The sequence below is a fragment of the Gopherus flavomarginatus genome, chromosome 8 (assembly GCF_025201925.1).
Source record: "Gopherus flavomarginatus isolate rGopFla2 chromosome 8, rGopFla2.mat.asm, whole genome shotgun sequence".
NCBI classification, from domain to species: Eukaryota; Metazoa; Chordata; order Testudines; family Testudinidae; genus Gopherus; species Gopherus flavomarginatus.
Genome location: NC_066624.1, coordinates 28,574,008 through 28,592,166, shown reverse-complemented (window position 1 = coordinate 28,592,166; position 18,159 = coordinate 28,574,008).

The window sequence follows — 18,159 nt, the reverse complement described above, 5'->3', positions numbered from 1 at the left end:
CTTGATCAGTGATTTTGGAGGCAGTTCACCAAAAACTGAATCTAGGACTAAAACCCAGTAACAAATTCATTAGGGAATCAACAATTAATGTTTCTGTTACCATTATACAATTTATATATTGAAGCAATCTTATGAAACAAGTTTCAGCTCAAGGTGATCTTCATGGGAGAAATGGTCATGCTGTGTTGTTATAATGAAGACATTGACACATCTGTAATTATATAGGGGGCTTCTGAAAACATTGTCAGGTTTGTGCTTCAGAAGATTGTTGAACTTATGCACAGTGATATGTACATTAACTCACATTGTGGAGTGAGGAGGAAAAGAGGTGCAATTTTAAAAAATCAGTATGTTAAAAATGACCTCTGGTGCTATCAGTCATTTCATGTAAGCAGCCAAACAAATCTTATTTTGAAAACTTCAGGTCTAACTTCAGTTCTAACTTTCCTTCTTCTTTGAGTTCCTATGCATGTGGCTCCCACTTAATGTGGCAGCACCTCTTGCACAGGAGTTCGGAAGTGCAACTAGCAGTGTCCAGTAGGGGTTGCGCATGCACCCTTCTCCAGACTCCTGACCGGCATAAAGAGTGGCATGACCTGTTTCATTCTCAGTTCCTTCTAATGCCATTCGACACCGAGTTGGACCACTTTGTGTCCTTATTTAGACTGTTAGTTTAGTTAGTTAGTTATAAGTTATTAGTCGTCTTACTTGGTTATTGGTTATTTAGTTGTTAGCTACTTAGTTTAAAACAAAAATAAAGAAAGAAAAAGACTGAAAAGCAGCAAACATTTTCTTCTTTTCTTTTCTTTTCTTTTTCTTTTCTTTTCTTTTCTTTTCTTTTCTTTTCTTTTTCTTGTATAGTCAGTGAGGCTAGTCAATTACCTTGTCAATTCGGCCTTTATGCCTTCCTGCAGGAAAGTCATTCCTCTCACAGATGGACACAAGCCTTGGCTATTTTGCTTAGGGGAAATCTCATGTCCTCTCAAAGTGTGCCATCTGCAAGGCTTTTAAGAAGTGCACTCAGAGAACATAGACTGAGGCTTTTTTTAATGGAAAAATCGTTGAGACCTAAACTTCCTCATAGATTTTCACCAGAACTTAAACAATCACCACTCATCCCACTCCCACAGTAGCATCTATTTCCCGGACACCACCATCAGCTTCAACAATGGAACCCTAGAGACAACTACGTACAAGAAACCTACAGATCATAGAATATCAGGGTTGGAAGGGACCTCATTTAGTCCAACCCCCTTGTCATAAACAGATAGTTAAGGGTTAATGTCTCTTTCACTTGTAAAGGATTAACAAACAGTGAACCTGGAACACCTGACCAGAGGACCAATCAGGAGACAAGATACTTTCAAATCTCGGTGGAGGGAAGTCTTTGTTTGTGTGTTCTTTTCTTTGTCCATGTTCTCTCTGGGTTCTGAGAGGGTAACCAGACGTACCTACAGGCTCTCTAATTTTCTATTCAAATAGTAAGTAACAGTAGAAGGCGGTTTAGTCTTTTTGATTGTTTTCCTTATTTGCAAATGTGTATTTTGCTGGAATTATTTTAATGTGTATTTGTGCTGGGGGGAAGGCTCCTCTCTAGTGTCTATAAACTGAAAGACCCTGTAACATTTACCATCTAAATTACAGAGACAACTTTTACTTTTTTCTTTCTTTTTATTAAAAGTTTTGCTTTTTAAGACCTGATTGATTTTTTCCCCTTGTTGAGGCTCAAGGGAATTGAGTCTGTACTCACCAGGGAATTGGTGGGAGACAGGGAGAGAGAAGGGAGGGGGGAAAGGTGGAATCCCTTTGTTTTAGATTCACGGAGCTTGAATCTGTATTACCTCTTGGGGAGGGGGAAAGAGGAGGGGGAAAGGTGCATTCCTCTTTGTTTTAAGATTCAAGGAGTTTGAATCACAGTGATCTTCCAGGGCAACTGTCATAAACAGATAAGAAAAGTTAATAGCACAGAAGTACTTTATATCTCTTTGACTATAAAGGGTTAACAAGTTCAGTAAGCCTGGCTGTCACCTGACCAGAGGACCACTCAGAGGACAGGATACTTTCAAATCTTGAGGGAGGGAAGTTTTTGTGCTGTGCTGTTAGTTTTGGTGGTTGTTCACTCTGGGGGCTCAGAGGGACCAGACATGAAACCAGGTTTCTCTCCAATCTCCCTGATACAGGTTCTTATAGATTCAGAATAGTGAGTACTAGATAGATAAAGCGAGTTAGGCTTATGTTTGTTTTCTTTATTTGCAAATATTTATTTGGTTGGAAGGAGTTCAAATGTGTATTTGGCTGAAAGGAGTTCAAACTGGTATTTTGATGAAAAGATTCTAATTTGTACTTGTATACTTAGACCGGGAGGGTATTCCCAGTGTCTATAGCTGAAAAACCCTGTACCTATTCCATTTTAAATTTACAAAGCTAATTTTTACTGTTTTTCTCTCTTCAATTAAAAGTTTCTTGTTTAAGAACCTAATTGTTTTTTTTATTCTGGTGAGACTCCAGGGGACTGGGTCTGGATTCACCAGGGAATTGGTGTGGAGAAAGGAGGAAGAGGGAGAGAGAGGCTGATTTCTCTCTGTGCCAGGATTACTTTCTCTCAGGAAGAGTCTGGGAGGGGGAAAGAGAAGGAGGGAGGAAGGTGAATTGTCCTCTCTGTTTTGTGATTCAAGGAGTTTGAATCACACAGTGATCTTCCAGGATAACCCAGGGAGGGGAAGCCTGGGAGAGGCAACGGTGAGGGGTTACTTTCCTTGTGCTAAGATCCAGAGGGTCTGGGTCTTGGGGGTCCCCGGGTAAGGTTTTGTGGGGACCAGAGTGTACCAGGCACTGGAATTCCTGGTTGGTGGCAGCGCTACGGTTCTAAGCTGGTAATTGAGCTTAGAGGAATTCATGCTGGTACCCCATCTTTTGGACGCTAAGGTTTAGAGTGGGGGATTATACCATGACAGCAACCCAGGGAGGGAAAGTCTGGGAGAGGCACCGATGAGGGAAAGGGTTTACTTTCCTTGTGTAAGATCCAGGGGGTCTGGGTCTTGGGGTCCTCTGAGAAGGTTTTGGGGGGACCAGAGTATACCAGGCACTGCAAGTCCTGGTTGGTGGCAGCACTACAAGATCTAAGCTGGTAATTAAGCTTAGGGGGATTCATGCTGGTACCCCATCTTTTGGACGCTAAGGTTCAGAGTGGGGATTTATTTATGCCATGACACCCCTGCTCAAAGCAGGACCAACCCCAACTAAATCATCCCATCACCATACCTACCTTCACAGACCCAGTAGCCACCTCAAACACACCAAGAAATCTGTTATTTAACACCAGGCACTCATCTACCACAGAAAATGGTCAGAAGAAAAAGTCCAGGGTACACACCTTAACATACTTAAAACTGCCTTCAACAAACAGGGACACTCCACCAGAGAAGTAGATCATATCTTGGAATGGGCCTCCCAAATACCCCAAGAGAACGTGCTTCAATACAGAAAATAACCTCCCCTGCAACTGTACAATCCTAGTTGTCAGCTGCCACTCCACATTGTAACCCATATGGGGTATCCAGTTACAAACTATACTTGATATGAACTACATCCTGAAAGAAACCTTTCCTGAATTCCCCTCCTCTGGCCAACCTCATCATCAGAAGCAAGCTTCCCACAGATCAGGACCCACCAACTCAGAGAGCACCAGATCCTGCCAGAAAAACAGATGTAAAACCTGCAGACATATTTCCATTGCTACAACGATCAATACCCTCCACAACATGCCTTTCAAGATCCTTGGGTCCTACACATGCCTATCACATGTGGTATACTTCATCCAGTGCACTGAATGCTCCAAGAACAACTATGTGGGTGAAACCAGACCATCACTACGCTCTTGAAAGAACTCACACAGAAAAATAAGACAAAATCATCACATTACCTGAAATCCACTAACCCCCCTTTTTTGTCCTATGACTGAAGAGGTGTTAATGAGCCACTCCACTTATGCTAAACAATCTATTTCACCTTGCATTTAGCTGTGATCCTCTGAGTACCTTTCCCAGACCTGAAGAAGAGCTCTGCATAGCTCAAAAGCTTGTCCATCTCACCAACAGATGTTTGTCCACTAAAAGATATTACCTCACCCACTCTGTCTTGCTATAAGACCTCAGGCAGACTCTGACCTCATGTTGGGAGTCTAATCAGTGAGCTCCAGTGACAAGGGAAATAACACAGAGCTCGTTACCCCCTATAGGAAGCACAAGACCTCCAAGACTCAGCAGCTGGAGCAGTCAGGCAATCCTGCTGCCCACTGAGTCAAGTATACTCAGGAAGCTCTTCAGCCAGGTAGAGGCCACTCCCTCAAGACTTTCACTAGATCAGGGATCAGCAGCCTTTGGCCCACAGCCTGCCAGGGTAAGCCCCCTGGTGAGCCAGGCCGGTTTGTTTACCTGCCGCATCTGCAGGTTCGGCTGATTGCAGCTCCCACTTTCCACGGTTCGCTGCTCCAGGTAAATGAGGGCTGTGGGAAGTGGTGCGGGCAGAGGGATGTACTGGCCGCCACTTCCCGCAGCCCTCATTGGCCTAGAACGGTGAACCGCGGCCAGTGGGAGCTGCGATCGGCCAAACCTGCAGACACGGCAGGTAAACAAACTTACCCTGGTGGGCCGAGTGCCAAAGGTTGTCCATCTCTGCACTAGATGAAAGTTCAATTTGCTGTGATCTCAGCCTTTCTTCCTCCTATCCAAGGTTCTTTGGTGTTTTTTCATACAACTGTTGAAAGTTTTCTTAAAGGCTTGTTGCACATATATCCATCAATAAGGGAAATACCACCGTCTTGGGACTTAAACTTAGTCCTTTCTTTACTTATGGACCCTCATTTGAACCTCTGGCTTTTTGCTCCCTCTCTCACTTATCAATTAAAGTAGTCACACTTCAGCGAGTAGACAGAGAGAGATCCCGACACTCATATCAAAGCCCCCATATACAGTATGCTGTGCAGACTGGGTAACTATGGAACATCACTGTAGGTTTATCCCTAATATTGTCTCAGAATTTCATATTAATCAATATATATGCTTACCTATATTTTTTCCAAGGCCTCACTTGTCCCCAGATAAGGCAAAGTTACATACCCTAGATGCCAAAAATGATCCTATTGCACTATCTTAGTAGAATGAGAGAGTTCAGAAAATTTCCTAGACTCTTTTTATAGCATATGGTAGTGCATCAAAAGGTAGGTCACTCTCCTCTCAAGGATTATTCAAAGGGATTGTGGACTGTACAAAGATTTCTTACATCATCAATAAGTTACAGCTAACAAACTGGGCAACTGCTTATCCTACCAGGGCCCAAGCTACTTTGGCAGCATGCTTCAGCAAAGCCCAATCATTGAAATTTTGTAGAGCAACAACGTGGTCCTCATTGACCAACCATTTCTCTCTAGTATGAGCATCTAGAGTGGATGCTCAACTTGGAAGATCAGTTCTGCAGTCCATGTTCAAATGAACTTTTAGCTCCCACCACCTAATTCACCAGACTGCTAGTTAATCACCATAAGCAGGAGCCATGTATGCAAGAACTTGAAGAAGAAGAAACAGTTACTAAACTTAGAGTAACTGTTGCTCTTCAAGATATTCTGTGCAAATGGATCCCACTAGCCACCTTCCTTCCCCACAGCTCAGAGACTTCTCTTGAGCCTTTGGGTGGCAAAGGAACTGAGCACGCATTGGTCACCCTGTCCCTTTATGCGTGTGAGGGGGAGTGCGTGGGCAAGAACCAATTTGAATGTTTGAACTCCTGTGCAAGGGGTGCTCGTGCACCATAAGTGCGATCCACAAGGACTAAAGAGCTCAACGAACAAAATTAGCAAGTTTTGTACCTACATAATTTATATAACATCTAATCTTAACTACTTAGGATATAGACTATTGGTTCAATCCTGCTGTTCTCACACAGGCAAAACCTCCATTGATTTCATGGGGAGATTTACAGCAGAACAGGACTGAATACTAGGAAAATTTGTAGTTTATTTGCTAGCATTTCCTTTATCTAATTTCACATTTTATCTTAGACTGTGATAAGTGAATAGCTTAATAGATTGCTTACATGCTTTCTCTGCCATTTCCCGTTGAACACGTAGCTTCTTAGAAGGATCAAACTTGGTTGCAGAATGTGCAGTATCAGATGTATCAAATAATTCTGATGCAGAATCTGATCCATCAAAATATTCCCCTCTTTCACTATCATCACTGTCTTTGTTCTTTTTTACCATCGTTCCTTCATGAAGGATTTCTTCATCCACATCCGTTTCGTACAGTTGTTCATTATGTCTGGGAAAAGAGTGGAGTGTGACTAAATTCTTTGGTTTGAAAATGATTGTTACATTTTCTAGAAAAAGACTTATTACTGAGAACTTTCTAATAATACTTCCTTCTTCAGTAGATTCACTAAACAGGGGCAAGATTCTGATTTGAAATGTGTATAGTGTCTGATTGAATGCAGTTGAGTCTGTTTAGGATTTTTTTTTATTTTTATCACAAAATCTCCTTACAGAAACCAAAGGAAGAAATGGAAACATTTTAGGGCCTGATCCAAAGACCTTGGAAGTATATGAAGATGCTAGGATCATAATTTCAATATTAGAATTGCCATTAGGGTTCTGAGTCTTCCTGACCCTTATGCAGGTGTGTAATAAAAGAGAGGGTATATGGAGCCTCCACTTCCACCCTCTTGGATGGCCAGAAGCTGACCCTCCTGACTCCCTTGGATATACAGGAGGAGAGTGGTACTAATGCGCTGAGCACCTAATCCACCAGTTAGTGTAGTTGGCTGGCTGCGTGCAGTGGAAAAGTAAGCTGCTCCTTACAAAGGGTTGTACTAATGACTATGCAACCACTGCACACTCAGGAGTGATGGGAAGCACCCTGCCTTCTCAAGGCGATATGCCTAATAGTGGTGGCCCTGGGATAGGGTAGCATCCTCGCTGTGGGCTATGCTTAAATGGCACAAATGAGCTCGAAATGATTAAATACTGACAGTGTTAAGATGGTATGTCACAGTGGGGTTTTCAGTTATTTTTGGTGTGTGCATCAAGTGTGATAGCATCAGAGAATTGAAATTGAGTCTGTTAGACCGGTGGGGGGCTGGTGGGAATGAGTTAATTCTTGGAGAATGGCATTGTATTAGGTAAGAATGTTGCCTTAACTTGCAATTTCCTTGTTTTTTAGTGTGTGCATTGTTGTGAGAGAAATACACTTGAGAAACTTCAGCGCTAAGGTAGCAATTTTTTTTTTTGTATTTGAATATACACTTATCATGGGAATTTTCCTTGAGAAAACACTACGGATTTATTTCATGAAATGTTGGAGATATAGTGGAATGGAATTTATGGGTCTATTTCAAATCCCAGTGGAAAGTGTGGGTTTTGGATCAGGATCTATCTGATTAGGGACATTTCATAGTTCTAATCTATATTTTAGTTTTATTTTGACGGCACTCAGATGCTATTATGGTGAGTTCTTTGAAAGTGTATATACTACTAATGAATATACAATATATATGCCAATTTTTCTAGTAAAATAAACACAAGTTCTTGAGAGAGAATGAATACAGCATGTAAATACATCACTATCTTGATATAATACTACCTGATATAACACAAATTTGGATATAATGTGGTAAAGCAGTGCTCCAAGTGGTGGGGGGGGCCCTGCACACTCCAGTGGATCAAAGCAAGTTCAGTATAACACGGTTTCACCTATAGTGCAGTAAGATTTTTTGGCTCCCAAGGACAGCGTTATATCGAGGTAGAGGTGTATGTTCCCTTTTGCCATTTTCCTTAGTAGGGAAAAATGAAACTTTAATTTGCAAATAAAAACAGTAAGAAATAAAACCTTTCTTAACTGAATATGAATAAGGGAAAATATTTGTTTGCACTTACTCTTCTGGGTTCTCCATTTATGTATATGTTCCTCCCTGGCCAATAGCCCAGCACCCAGTAGCACGTATTGCAAGTTTTAAAAATGTGGGCAGTTAATTTGATGTGTGCAACATTATTACATCATCAGACGATGACAGCGTAGTGTTTTTATGATGTTTTGAGCATCTTTTCTGTTAACTTTTTTTTTTTTCAATTTGAGGTGGCAGCAAATGATGCCATTAGCCAAACACTGCTTACCATCTCTCTGGGCACTGAAGACCCTGAATAAGATGAAGTAGCTAGAATTCCACTGTGACGGGTGTGGGGTGTGAGCTAAACCATGGACAGGGGGTCCAGAGGTAATCCACATCCCCTGCATGCTGTGTAGCTCTTCTGTGCTCCCCTACATGGCATTGTGGAAGGATCCTGGGACTTTCAACAAGGGCAGGCTTGGAGTGAACAGTGGGACTGCCACTTTGCAGATCCATTGGCTAATTACTGCTCCTTATGTGTGCTTAATTTCGAGGCAGCAGATGCTGCTGCTATCAATTGGGTGATAGTAGTCACAGAGGAGTGACTACTGAGTTGCTCCTCACTGAACTGCTAGGGAGCAGGAGAGAGTCTTTCCCTCTAGTCTATCTAAGGTGACCAGATGTCCCGATTTTATGGGAACAGTCCCGATTTTGGGATCTTTCTTATATATTCTCCTATTATGCCCCCACCCCCTGTCCTTATTTTTCACATTTGCTGTCTGGTCACCCTAAGTCTATCTAGCTCCTCTGTTTATTTGTGCAAAGTCTGTTTACTCTCACTTTGGGGGGGGTGCTGGCCAATGGAAACAATATTTTATATTCTAAACATTTCCCTGAAGCCTTTGCAAGGCTGTACCAGCAAGACAAAAACGCTTAAAGCTCTGGGAAAATTATCATATGTAAAGTAGCATTAATTTGTTCTGTATTGTGCCTTCAGCTGATTGTTTTGTTGTTATGATATAAAGTTCATAATCTGCCTGGTGAATATGAAGTGGTTTTGGAATGCTGAGCATGAATGGATATTTCTGCCTGTCGCTAGGGTTCTTTCTGCATCAGTATCTTTGTCCTGTCTTTACCAAGATTGACCGGAGGGGAGGGGGCATGGATCTGATAACTTAATAGGTTTTTTTTCTATTTCTGATTTTTGTGATAATGGTCCATAATTGTGCAGTTCATCTTTTGTTTTCTAGGGTGGGTTTTTTTTTTCTTTTTCATTTAGCAAATGAGTGGGCAACAGTGATAAGATTTTGTAAAAGGGCAAGCCATGCAGACAGTATAGCTGGTGAAGGATGCTGTCACATTGGAGTCAATGCTCTGAATAATTGTAAAAACAATTTTTAAAAAACTGCTGTAAAACCAATAGAAATGTTTACATTAAAACAACAACAAGAACTCTTCAATGGAAACAATATTCTAAATAATAGTCCCTGCAACCCCAGACTATGTTAGTGCACCAGTTAGTTAATGTTCATTGTACAAGGCAACAAACTAACATTAACACTGCAAAATAAATTAGAGCTGAAAAATTATTTCAGTTGAATAATCTTAAATATTATTAGTAGTATAGGCACGGTGATTAATTTTTTAAAAAAATACAATTTTAAACCTGTATGTGTCCCATTAAACTTTGTACATAATTGCTCAAGGCTGTAAATTATCCACTAGGCCCAAGGGAATTTGTCCACTTGTCCTAAAATTATTAAAGCAGCAAAGAGTCCGTCCAGTGGCACCTTATAGACTAACAGACGTATTGGAGCATGAGCTTTCGTGAGTGAATACCCACTTCATCGGATGCAAAATTATTAAGTGATTATTATAATCAGAGTCCACTGATAATCACAATTAGCATTAGTGTTCCGGGGAGCACAGGGCATGTGATCAGAATAATGCAAAATAGATGAATTTGTCTAATATACATATAATGAGCTAAATATATACATGAAACATAGAGTGGGGTTATAAAATAAGAGATGAACTGTATACACACCTTTAGACCCAAACCAGTCACTATCTTTATCCAAACTTCTGTTGCAAGAAGCAATAGCTTCTCACAAGGAATCAGATCACCCAAGGGACTTCCTCATTATGTCTATTTAGACTGCTGAGGGAACTTCCAACAGTCACTGCTTTATTGTCTCACCATATGAAGAGTGAAGGAGAGAGATTTAAGTCAAAACTCTGAATTAGGCTGTAGAAAAAGTCCCATCTTAACCCTATTTCAGCTTTGCATTCAAAAATCATGAGTTGGGCCTCACTTAAATCATGAGAGTGACTGAAAATTGTAAGATGTTTTTAATTGGAGGTTCTTAATTTGGCTTCTGGTTTCTGAGCCTTTAGGTGGCCGCCAGCTTACTTTTTCAAGCTTTGCTTCACAATCATGGGGACTTCATTTTTTGTTAAAATGGAGATTTGAGATTATCACCTAAACACCGGATTCCAAGAGCTGGCTGTTAAAAAAAACAAAAAAGAAAAAACCCCACCAAATATCATGAGATGTGTGAGATAAGCATGAGAGTCGTCAGACTCTCCTGGTCTAGCTTCTAGCGCCAAAAAGAAACTAGGGAGCAGTCAGACAGTAGAAAAATCATTGCTGCATGGTATACACCTCCATGTATTGCCATGGAAATGCTGGGTAGATAGCTCAAAGTTCTGCTGCACCTCGCTCGAACCTTTTGGCACCACATAACTCCCTCTGCTAGTCACAAGACGGAACACTGAAGCTACTATCCTTCTAACTGAGGTTGTAATATGAACTGGATGATGCTTTTTTGGGAGCCTATGTCAGGAATGAGGGTGGGACTGAGAAACGGACTCAGATCTCCTCCGTGATGTTGTAAAACACACCACTGTCATTAGACCACTGAGCTAAATCAAGTTTTAGACTGCTAATCATCCCACCATGGTGTGATAAGTATATGATGTGGACAGATATTTACGATTGATGGGGCTGAAGACTACCATCCCTCCCACTTCTCAGGTTTACTAACTTGTTTCTGGCTTTTGTGGTTTGACTTTTGCATGTATTTTAGGGAGCAAAGTTAAGGTTGAATTGGGCAGTGTAAGTGAGGTGTCATGACAGTGAGTGATGAGGATTATATGGCAGTGGAAAATAGGCTGAATCCTTTCTTTGCTGATTTTGTACTTTTCAATGTTTGGGGTTTTTCTTCAAAGGGATAGAGTTTTCGTGAAGAGATTATTTTTTTTCTCGGGGATGTTAGCTGGCTGCACTGAAACGCTGTTTCATAGTCAGCCCTTTCCAATGAAGTTTTATTTCCCTCTTGCAATGTGTACTTCCGTGGTCAATATTTATTTAACTACTGAAGATGTTAGAGCAAATCATTGCAGTTTTCCTTGAAATTACAGTTTTTGGTAATGCACATGTGGTTTTCCTTGTTGGAGTTCTTGCTTCAAAGACCCCTCTTCTCTCTGAAGGTTTCAAAGAGATCCTGTGAGTTAGAGTTTGCACTGTTCAAGCATTCGCTCTTCAGAAAATTCACACATCTAAAGGGATGTCTTCTGAAATCTCCTTCGATTGGGGGATGTCCCTCCTCAGATAACTAGAGATTTCCCCTTGCAAGCATTTATTTGCTTCGTTCCATTTGTCATTCATAGGGAAAACACAACACTGTCTTCTACACTTAAAGTAATTCTGGTGGCACTTTACATTCGATGTTTAAATATGCAATTAATTAAGATTGACTATAGCAGAAATTGTGGGGAATTAAATACCAGTTGAGTATTTTTATACAATACATATAAAAGAGCTTTGGCAAACCCAGCAAAGTGACTAGCTGACATGGATTACAAGTTGCGCAGTTAAGGAACCACATCCACAAGGAAAGAGCTCATTAGTCTGAACTGCTGAAAATCCAAGTCCTTTAGCTTGTTTTAAATTCAGATCATCTAGTTTCATGCACCGAAGGAGACTGGGATTTTTGCCCATTCTAATGATGATCTCTTTATATCTTCAAATGTATAAACACTCCTTGGATAATTCCAGCATTTTAAATTGAAAAGGTATTATTTAAAAATGCTTTATTGGGTGGGAAAGAATACTCTGATAGATTCTTAAAGATTCTCTAACCATTTAGATTTTTCTCTTGTTATAGAGGCCAAGGGCCAAATACTACTAATAGCCAATTCATAATTAATCATAACACATATTAATAAATGAATAATACATCACTCTTTAACCTGAAGTTATTAAGAGTTAAAGTGAGGGAGGTACCTTCAGTAGAAAGAGTTTAGTAGTATTGGGACTTCAGGAAAAATGAATGGATTAACCATGGACACTTCTGGCATGCTGACAGGCATTTCTGATAGAAAAGCAGAATATTGATAACAATAGTTTGCCCCTAGCACTATTCAGCAGAAGATCTCAAAATGATTTGCAAAGATGAAACTAAGGTGCTGAGAGTCTAATGCTGAAATTTTCAGCAGTATCTGCTGATTTGACATACTTCCTTTTTAAGTGTCCCATTTGAGAGACCTAAGTAGGCAGTTTTGAAAATGCAGGCCTAAGATCACATAGTGAATCCACTGGCTGACTCCCACTTCTTTAACTAGACCCACTTTTCAAATAGACCTTTTTAAGGGTATTTTTTAGTTCGTCGCTTGACACTTTTACCTAACACCTGAACAAAGATGAGGAAAATCAGATTGAGTTTACTATGAGCAATGAGGCATTTTACAGTGTCCTAGATTTTAAAGTTCTCATGTTTTATAAAACAAACCAAAAGTTCTGAAAAAGGAAAAACTCTCTATAGGATAATTCCTAATACTTTTAAAAATTGTAATTAACTGTATTATTACTATTGTGGTAGCACTCGGGCATGGACAAGGTCCTCTTTGTGCTACACCTTGTACAAACACAGAACAAAAGGATGCTCCTTGCCTTAAAGGCCTTATATCATCTCTTATGTCATAAAATAACAACACTTGGAAGTCCATTTCCCTGGCTGAGCAGATCTTTCAAAGCTTTATGTCCTTCTCTTTAGAATGATAGCTTGCATTTCTACAGCATCTTCCATCTAAGAATCTCAAAGCACTGCACCAGTATTATTTAACTTCAGTCTCACAACACCCCGAGAAGTACATAAATATTATTTCAGTTTTACACATAGAATAAAATGAGGCTCAAGGAATGTAAATAGCTTGTCCCAGTTCCTGGAGCAGGTCATTGCTAGAATTAGGAATAGACACAGTAACTTCTGGCTGCTGGTTCTATGTTCTGATCAGTAGAAAACATTCCCACCAATTCCCAGGGTTCTGTTAGTTCTTTTGTCACTCCTGTTTGTTTCTGTGATATCAAGCTATTCTCTGCTTCCAGGCCTTGTGGCTTCCCTTATCTCCCACCCAGCTCCAATTTTTCTTTTTCTAGAGTTCTGTGCTCCAAACCCTCCCTTCTACCCACTCCCTTCCCCTTTCCATTTTGTCCTGGGGCCTTGCTTTTAGGATCTTGGCGCTGCAGTTTCATGAAAAGGTGCTGAGTGATGAGATGAGGAAACTTTCAAAACACTGAGTTCTTCATTCCATGAAACTGCTGGAGGCTCAAAACTTACTTCAGCATGTTCTTCCATCTGGTATTATGTCACTTCTGTGGTGATACTGTATTATGCTTAACACGTGTATGAAACACAGGTTGCAAGTACTAAGTAGTGAGTTAATCATTCCTCTTGCTGATAAAAAGTAGGCTTGTCACTGTCATTACACCAACTTTAACACTGTGTTAGTGACATTCATGCTATTAATAACAATTTTATATTAAGTTAGCAAATTGCTCAAAGAGCACTGCTGGCCTGATTGCATTCTGAAGATCATTAACATGATTTAAAAAATCTTATTGTATTCTCTGATTTCATATTTTATTAGCAATATGGAAAGCAATAAAAAGTCTGAATTTTTATTTATTTATCTATTTTGCTGTAGGGATTCCCCAAGAAACAGGCACTACAGAAGCAGTGTCTCACATTGGGAAGTTCAATTTCTCAATCATTAGTTATTTAACTGTATTTAACTGCCCGAGACCAGTATCTGGCCAGCCCGAGACCTCAGAGCCCTTTACAAATATGGAAAGCAATAAAAAGTCTGAATTTTTATTTATTTATCTATTTTGCTGTAGGGATTCCCCAAGAAACAGGCACTACAGAAGCAGTGTCTCACATTGGGAAGTTCAATTTCTCAATCATTAGTTATTTAACTGTATTTAACTGCTGTAAATTCTCAAAGTAATTTTTTTAATATTGAGTTTAATAACCTATAAACATACTGGTATTAACCAATGCAGTATTAAATACTGTTGCTTAATGCAAATAAAAGCCAATTTGCATGTGGGGATCATAATGGCAAATTTATTTTTTGCTATTGAGACACTGAAGTCTTATTGTATTACTGTCTTTGGTGTAAATTAACATTACACAATGAAGGATGCAGATGACTCCAGCAGCTGAATTAAGAATGAGCTCCGTTCATATTGGTGCCCCTGCAAACTTTTTTATGATCACAGCTTCCTGGTTTTTCTGGAGGAAAAAACCTCCAGCAACACCATTGCTGTTTTCATTAAGTGAACTTTCTAGTGCATTCACTGTCTAAATCAGGTAAAACAATAGGATGAAAACTTGTTAACACAAGACAGCGTTCATATTTGTGTGTTCCTAAACTTTTATTTCCCAAAGAATATACTACAGTATAATCACATGTGTCTGAAGTGGTAGGTAAAATTTTTTTCCAGTTACCTAAAACTACAAAATTATAAAGTAATATCCTTAAGTAGTTCTTGTCCATCAATTACATGAAAAAAACCTTTGAATTGAAGCAAGATACAGTAAAGACCTACTAGAAGAAAGATCATCCCTACACAAGTGCAAAATATGGTACCACCTTAGAGGATGTATCCTATGTTGAACTGATACTATACCTAATTTGAGTCAAAAGACTGACAAATGGTAATTATCCATCAATAATAGTGTTCCATGTTATAATAATTTTTTGGCATTAAACTTATCCTTGATGATGACTTATGCTTTGGTAACATTTGAGAGATCACTGCTGTGTCCTCTTATAAATGTTTTGAGCTATAAAAGGACTTGTGTTCAATATTACGTTAAAGACTGTGCTCACCTTTTTCCCCAGAATGCCCTGATATGAGGACATTCATAATCATTTGTATTAAGTTTGTATTTGTCATTCTGTGATGGCAACATATATTAAAGTGGTATTATTTAACATCATTTTTCTTGTGGGGGAAACAGTATAGGAAGTAATATACAGATCACTTTGCATTTTCAAATAATTTCAAGACCAGTAGCATTAACTAATTAAAAGTTACTGATGTGATTCAAAATGACTATTTTTCATTTCTATAGTATCTGCCAGCCCGAGACCTCAGAGCCCTTTACAAACCACAGTTAAATCTGTGAGGCAGGCAAGAGATAACACATCTTTATGTATGTATGTATGCATGTATGTATGTAGACAAGGCCTTAGCTTCACCTTCGCTGGCCTAAAAACATGGGGGTTGGTCCTTGCTTGCTGTAAATTTGTCATATCTTCATTGACTTCAAGGGAGTTATGACAATTTATAGTTGCTGAGGATCTATCCATGGGGCCTGATTCTGATCTCTCATATATTTGGTGTTCGTGTGTCTTCCTCAGAAATGTGTGTCGCTGGCACTTGTTAGGTACATGGACACTGGACTTCAATGTCTATTGGCTGATCCAGTATGGCAATATGTATTTGCCTTGGATTAACTCCACTGAAGCCAATGGAGTTACACAGGTGTAAAACCAGTGTGTATGAGCAGAATCAGGTTTATGGTACCCAAACAGGCTTTAAAATTGATTCCAGCTAAGGTTGTTTTAACAGAATTTGGCCAGATAATTTGTTTTAATGTTTGTTTTTTACTCTGATCCAGTTAGAGATTTTTAAAACTGGTTAGAGTGACGTGGTAGCTCCAACCAAGATAAAACATTCGACTTCAGACCTGAGTTAGGGACCAAACTGTGCCCATTGTGCTGTGTTGGTAATGTGACCATTATTGGTAGACCCAAAGGCATGCAATGTTTCACATACAGTAGGTCCCCATTTGCAAGTACACTTTCAAAAGAAGTTTAAAAACTGATTCACTGGATATTGAATGAGTGAAGGAAAGTTAATAATCTGCAGCATTCTGAAGAATGTGATGAAAATCCCAGCAGAATTTGCTGAGGTGTTCTTAAGATTTGTGTGGAACAGCAATAAAAAAGTAAGTAAGCAATAAAACAACAACAACAACAACAACAACCTGGATTCTAGTTCAAGAGATGATCAGTACCATGGTATATGGTGGCAATACACAGCAAGTGACTCATTGTTCAGAAGTAGCACAAGTCTCTGTAATATTCAAGTGCCCCTGCTCATAACAATTTTGTCTCACAAGTAAAAATTAGGCCAATGGGGAATTTTGCCTGAGCAAGGACTGAGTGAAAACCAAGTACGATCCTCAAAATTTGACCTAAATATTTTTCCTTCTCTTTAAATAAAATCAAGGACCTGACCCAGCATTGCTCTGTGCTTTGTGTTGTCATTCACATCAGAGCAAATGTGGGTCTCAAATGATTCCTTTTTCCCTGGGTAGCATTTAACTCCCACTTTTCGCTGATGCAAATAAGTATACAAGAGGAAGAGTAGTGTGATGAAGCAGGCCCCAAATGTTTATCTTGTAGTGATGCTTTTGATGCTGTAGATGGCAGCCTTACACTAATTTTGCCACACAGTTTTACACTGTATCACTGAACATCAGAACTCGAGGAGCCTCTTGTAATAATGCTAAAACCATAATCATTTCGGACTGAATCTGTCTAAACATCACACCATCAATACTTGTTTTTGCTTCTGATGTATTCATTTAATTATTAATGGCACAATTGCTAATTGCTTATAAATTAAATCTGATGGAACTAATTTTGTTCTGTCCCAGTGGTGTGAAGTTGGAGTGATGCCATTGTGCTAAATTCGCTTTGGCCCTTATGTGTGTGCACAGTGTAGGGAGGCAAATGAGTGTGGTGCTTGCCCCTGTTTGAACAGCCCATGTAAGAACTGGGTAGAATTACAGTCTGTGTGCTCAGGGGACTACAGAGGCTTTTCTTTCACTGCACCCTGATGATGGAGAGCAGGCAATGGTATAACTTGTCTCCACTGCCTTGTGCACCTGCCAGCAGCATGTGGGGAGGGGGGGGAGAGGGAAATATGCTAAGCTCCTTGAAAGGTGGTACCAGTTTGTATACTCCCTGAGCACCCTGGGAAGCTCTAAACATAAGAATAGCCACACTGGGTCAGCCCAATGTTTCATCTAGTGCAGTATCCTGTCTTCTAACAATGGCTAGTTCCAGATGGTTCTGAGAGAATGAACAGAACAGGACAGTTAGTGAGTGATGCATCCCCTATTGTCCACTCCGGGTTTCTAGCAATTAGAGGCTTAGGACATCCAGAGCATGGGGTTGCATCCCTGATCATCTTGGCTAATAGCCATTGTAATGGACCTTTCCTCCATTAACTTATCTAATAATGTTTTAAATGCAGTTATAGTTTTGGCCTTCACAACATCCCCAGCAAAGAGTTCCACAGGTTGACTATATGTTATGTGAACTAGTACTTCCTTTTGTTTGTTTTAAACCTGGTGCCTGTTAATTTTATTGAGTGACCCCAGTATGTTCTGTGAAGGGGTAAATAACACTTCCTTATTCACTTTCTCCACACCATTCATAATTTTATAGACCTCTATCATATCCCACCTCAGTCTTCTCTTTTCCAAGTTGAACAGTCCCAGTCTTTTTAATCTCTCCTTATATGGAACCTGTTCCATACCCCTCATAATTTTTGTTGCCCTCTTTGTACCTTTTCCAATTCTAATATATCTTTTTGAGGTAGGGCAACCAGAACTGCAGGCAGTATTCAAAGCATTAGTGTACCATGGATTTATGTACTGAAATTATGATATTTGCTGTCTTATTATCTGTCCCTTTTCTAATGGTTCCTAACATTGTTAACTTTTTTTGACTGCCACTGCACACTGAGTGGATGTTTTCAGAGCACTAGCCCAGGGCTGCCCAGAGGATTCAGGGGGCAAAGCGGGGGAGCTGCGGCGCTTGTACTCACCAGGCGGCGGTCCGGGTCTTCGGCGGCATTTTGGCGGCTGGGCCCTTCAATCGCTCCGCGTCTTCGGCAGCACTGAAGGGCCCCCTGTC